Consider the following 6,191-nt stretch of genomic DNA (forward strand, 5'->3'; position numbering starts at 1 on the left):
TATGCAGACCCCATGAGAAAGGTAAGAGGCAAGCAGTGTCAGTTGCTGGAGTGAAAGTTCTGCAGCATCTGCTCTTTTATAGCTGCCACCAGTTTCCTTAAGTTCTTTTATTTTTGTCACAGTGATGGATGGAGTAGCTGGCATTTAGGTGACAACCTGGATCTCATTTTATCTCAATCACTTTAGTTCTTTTCTGCTGCAGTGTATGAATTAATTGTTTGTTTGTTTATAGTTTGCTGTACAGAAAGTGGAGGAGCGCAGAGATCAGGGCGTGGCTTTTTGTATGCGAAGCCGTTCCATTCGCAAATCCACCGAAGTATGGGAGAACAAGAAGGGATAGGTGGACTTGCGCACACATTGGAGGGGCGGAGTGTGTGTCAGGCGGCTATACACCTTACTTAGATAATATCGGGGTCCCCAGCATCGGATTGGCTATGCTAAATTGGAAGAAAAGGGGGTATATGCAGATAAAAAGGCACTCGTGTTCAGTGGAGTTGAGGCCAGAGCTCTGTGCAGGCCACTGGAGTTCCACCACAGCATACTTGTCAAACCATGTGGGCGTGGCTGAAACACCTAAACGCATTAATATAGAGGTGTCTAAATACTTTTGACCATATAGTGTATTTGTATTACATTTTTTTGCATTAGAAAGTGGTTAAAGTGTAGCTTTAAAGAGATCCAGGTCAAAACCCCTCAATGTTTAATCTGTAGTGGGTGGCTTGGTGGGTAGCACTGTCACCTCACAGCAAGAAGGTCCTGGGTTTTATTTCCAGGTGGAGTGGTCTGGGTCCTTTCTGTGTGGAGTTTGCATGTTCTCCCTGGGTCTGTTTGGATTTCCTCTAGGTGCTCCGGTTTCCTCTCACAGTCCAAAGACATGCTGTTGGGTTCATTGGAGATATTAAAATTGCCCTAGTTATTAGTAAGCGTGTGTATATGTGTTTGCCCTTTGATGGACTGGTGACCTTTCCAGGATCTTTCCTTTTGCCCAGTGAATTGTGCCCATTGTGACTCTAAATGGGATGAAGTGGTGGTAAAACAGAAATGTTTTTACTATAGCTAACCCATTTTAATCATTCAAAACACTACAGACACAAACATATCAACAGGCATGCTTAACAAAGCCATTCACGTTCAGAGCAAACGTTGCTGCGTATTAATAGTGCAACGGTAGCGTATAACCTCAGGCGGATAATGTGTGCTGACATGTCTTTGTGAGCTCTGGAATTTTCCCATGGCACCATCACAAAAGTATAAGCGGAGTGTTACGTATAAACACGACAAATAAGACAATAATCCCTAGATACGGCGGATCAAATGCAGGATGTTGCCGGTTAAACTGTGAGTGATAGAAATGCTTCGACTGGTGCAGGTTGCCTTTAACCCCCTAACTGGCAGGCCTATTTATGTGCATTTTCTGCCTGAAGGGTATACCCAGGTTTTAAGGCTTTTTATTCAGAAAGTGTATATGATATGAGGAAATTTATAGTTTAAACAAGTTCTTACTAGTCTGGAAATATGACTGGATAGTTCATTTTAACTAGTAAACTTCTCAGACCAGGAATCTGTCTTGTGCATTATAAGATAGGATAGGATAGGATAGGATTTGTCATATGCACTGATCAGCCATAACATTAAAAGCACCTCCTTGTTTCTACACTCACTGTCCATTTTATCATCTCCACTTACCATATAGAAGCTTTTTGTAGTTCTACAATTACCGACTGTAGCCTATCTGTTTCTCTGCATGCTTTTTTTAACCTGCTTTCACCCTGTTCTGGTGGTCAGGATCCCCACAGGACCATCACACAGCCCCGGTTCTGGACTGCTTTGCTTGGGGGGGCAGTAAAACCTAATGAGGGGGCATGTTGATAGTCATGTTTTTGAAGCCAGAAATATATTCAAGGCTTGATTTGTGCATGAATGATGACAGCCAAGCTATTGATACTGGCTTAAAGTGATGTATGAGGTAAAGAAATAAAAATGCATGTTTTCGAACTTAAACTTAAAACCCAATGATTAAAAAATACATGTTGATTATGTAAATGGAGAAAAAAGATTATCTAATTGTATTTCATTTTAATACGCCCCCTTAATTAAATTGCCATTAGTTCATTAGCCTAACCGCTAACGGCTAATAAAATAATTTAAGCAACACCTATGTAAGAGGTAAGTAACATTAAAGCAACGAAAAACCACAGTTAAGCAAATATTACCATGTGGAAGTCAGTTTAAACTCAGAAGAGTGTTTACCAGTATACCTGCCTCTCGCTCACACTAACAGAACATATACTGCCGAACTGAACTGTTTGGGGCAGTCTGCCGATTTTTATATGACTCAAAGAGCCAATCAGGAATAAGCAAGGAAATATCTTCACACTGTAAAACAAAATGCATTTTTGTGATTGGTTCAGAGATAATTTTAAAAATAGCCGTTGCTTGCATTGTGCTTGGGGGGGCAAAGACACAATTTGGGGGGGCAATGCCCCCCTCAGCCCCCCCCTAGCGCCGGCCCTGCCATCACATCACATTATTTAGGTGGTGGAACATTCTCAGTACTGCAGTGACACTGACATGGTGGTGGTGTGTTAGTGTGTGTTATGCTGGTATGAGTGGATCAGACACTGCAGCGCTGCTGGACTCTATTAGACACTCCTACCTAGTTGGTCCACCTTGTAGATGTAAAGTCAGAGACGATCGCTCATCTATTGCTGCTGTTTGAGTTGGTCATCTTCTAGACCTTCATCAGTGGTCACAGGACGCTGCCCACAGGGTGCTGTTGGCTGGATATTTTTGGTTTGTGGACTATTCTCAGTCCAGCAGTGACAGTGAGGTGTTTAAAAACTCCATTAGCACTGCTGTGTCTTATCCACTCATACCAGCACAACACACACTAACACACCACCACCATGTCAGTGTCACTGCAGTGCTGAGAATGATCCACCATCTAAATAATACCTGCTCTGTGGTGGTCCTGGGAGAGTCCTGACCATTCAAGAACAGCATAAAAGGGGGCTAACAAAGCATGCAGAGCAACAGATTATTTATTTTATTCCATTCAAGCAAGAAACACAGAAGCACACAGGCCAGGGGCACCACTAGGACTTGAACTCTAGATTTGAAACTTGGCAAAGGTGGGCAAGCGTGTTAGACTGCCGCCCCACCTGTGGAGTGGCCTGTCATGGGTTTGTCTAAAAATCAATCAAAGCAGTATTAAGTCCAAACACTACTGTCATGTTTGGGATAATTTTTTTAAACAGGCTATGTAACTTCATTGCAATGTCATAAAATTGATTATGTAGGTGTTGTGTAACACTATGAATATTGAGAAATAGACGCTAAAACACATATGATGGTTTTATACTTGAGCAATGATTTAAAAGTAAAAGACATAAAATACTATATTTAGCCTGAAATCGTTTATATTTTTGGTGAGAAATCAAATTTAGCTGCAATGCTTAATAGTGGCCAGCAGGGGCCAGTCTAGCACGGTTTAAACCACGCGTGTTCACTAATAAAAACTGCACTTCGAAAAGGTTTTCCACAACATTTTAGAGTGTCTCTGTGGGAATTTGTGCACATTAGGTCAAACGAGCATCTGTGAGCCTTGCTTGCAATCGACTTTTTAATTCATCCCAACTTTAGTGGCTCTGTGCAGGCCACTGGACATTCTTAACATTAAACTTGTCAAACTTTGTATTTCAGGGTCACAGTGATGCCGGTAAAGGAAAGGGCATTCCTTAAACTGTTGGCACAATGTGTGCATTTGATATCACAGGTTTTATACACAACAGCAGTGGGTGTGGCTGTAAAACCTGAATATGATACTTTGAAAATATGAAGTAGATGGAAGGCAAAAATATTACCGATCTATTTTAAAAAAATGAAATGACTGTGTGTGTGTGTGTGTGTGTGTGTGTGTGTTTGTGTTTGTGTGAAGGAGAGGCCAGAAGGTTGAGATTGTCTTTCCAGCACAGGATGAGAGAATTGACAGACAACAACAGTGGAACCATTTGTGAGCACAATTGTTGACACATGCTTATTCCGGAAGGTAACGTACAATCTAGCAATAGAATTAAATGAACAATGTTATCGGAGTTTTATAAAATCACATATGAACTGAATTGACTTATCCAGTGGCATGGCTTATTATGTCTGCACAATGCATCAGTGTTAATTTCAGGCAACTATTTCTTAGTAATTTGAGTTAAAGCACGGAAGAACGCAATGACAAACATTTCACAATGTTAACACCTGCCCTGGTGCCATAGCACAGCATAGCACAGCACAGAAAAGTGGAATAGTGCCAGGTCAAGGTTAAGCTCACTGTTTAAATATTTATTTCTACTTATCCAAATATCAGTGTGCCGAAACAGGTGAGTAAAATGTACACACACACTCATGCAGAATTGTGTAGGTTTGGTGTGGTTGGTGTGTATTTAGTGCACATTTGTAGTCGTACAGCAGTGTAATATATTGTTAAATTGTTAAATTTTAGTAGAATTTAATTTTCATTAATACTCTCAGACCTTTGGACCCACTGTAAGTGTTCACGTTCATGTCAAGTGTACCACAGGACAGTGGTAGCCTAGTGTGTAGAGCTGTAGGTTACCAACTAGAAGGATGTGGGTCTGAATCCTGGCTCAACCATGCAGCCACTGTTGGGCCCTTAAGCAAGGCCCCAAGTGCGCCGCACAATGGCTGCCCCTGCGCTCTGACCCCAACTTCAAAACAAGCTGGGATATGCGAGTAAAGAGTTTCATTGTACTGTACATGTGTATATGTATATATATATATGACATATCCTGGGTTCGATCCCTGGCTGTGGCGGTCCGAGTCCTTTCTGTGCAGAGTTTGCATGTTCTCCCCGTATCTGCGTGGGTTTCCTCCGGGTGCTCCGGTTTCCTCCCACAGTCCAAAAACATGCAGTCGGGTTAATCAGAGACACTGAATTGCCCTATAGGTGAACGGGTGTGTGTATGTGTGTCTGCCCTGCAATGAACTGGCGCCCCATCCAGGGTGTTACTGTGTGCCTTGTGCCCATTAAAATGCTGGGATAGGCTCCAGCACCCACCCCCCATGACCCTGATTGGATAAGCTGTTAAGAAAGTGAGTGCGTGTATGAATATGTATTGGGACACCTGACCATGAGCTTGTTGGACATTCTTTGTAGCTTTAAAATCATCCACTCATCTGGAAAGCCTTTCTACAAGGCCTTGAAGTGTGTCTGTTGGAATTTGTGCCCATCCAGTCAGTAGATTCAGTGAGGACAGGCACTGATGTTGGACAGGCACAGATGGTCTGGATCACAATTCAACTTTAATTTATCCCAATTATGTTCAGTCAGGTTGAGACCAGGACTCCTTTGCACATAAGTAGCAAAACCATGTCTTTATAGACCTTGCTTTTTGATCAAAGGCATAATCATGCTGAAAGAGAAAGGGGGATTCCCCAAACTGTTGCCACAATATTTACCTTACAAATTTTTATACACCTATTAGCAATAAATATAGTGGAAACAACTAAATTCAATCATCAGGAGGGGCTATATAATGTATTTACCTACTAATTTTTAAATCAACGTTTGACTTCACCTCACTGAATGGGCACAAATTCCCACAGACACACTACAAAGTCTGGTAGTTGTTTGTTTGTTTATTAGGATTTTAACGTAATGTTTTACACTTTTGGTTACATTCATGACAGGAACGGTAGTTACTTATTTACACAAGGTTCATCAGTTCACAAGGTTATACACGCAGACACGGGGAGAACATGCAAACTCCACACAGAAAGGACTCGGACCGCCCCACCTGGGGATCGAACCCAGGACCTTCTTGCCATGAGGCGACAGTGCTAGCCACCGTGCCGCCCAAGTCTGGTAGAAAGGCTTCCAGGATGATTCGATGATATTAACTAAAAATGAAAAAGGACAGAGGAAGCATTTTAATATAAATGCCTATCGGTTTGAAATAAAATGTCCAACAAGCTTACGGTTAGGTGTCCCAATACTTTTGCCAAAATAGTGTATATTTTAGCAATAAAGTCTTAATGGATATTACTGCATTCACTGGTCTCACAGTTCTGCTCAAAAGACGCAGCATTTAGTTTAAAAAAATAATAATTAAATAACAGTTTGTATTTATCATAAGACCATCAGTGTCACACTGACACATTAATTGTTCTTGGCAAAA

This window comes from Trichomycterus rosablanca, chromosome 12, assembly GCF_030014385.1.
Source record: "Trichomycterus rosablanca isolate fTriRos1 chromosome 12, fTriRos1.hap1, whole genome shotgun sequence".
Lineage (NCBI taxonomy): Eukaryota > Metazoa > Chordata > Actinopteri > Siluriformes > Trichomycteridae > Trichomycterus > Trichomycterus rosablanca.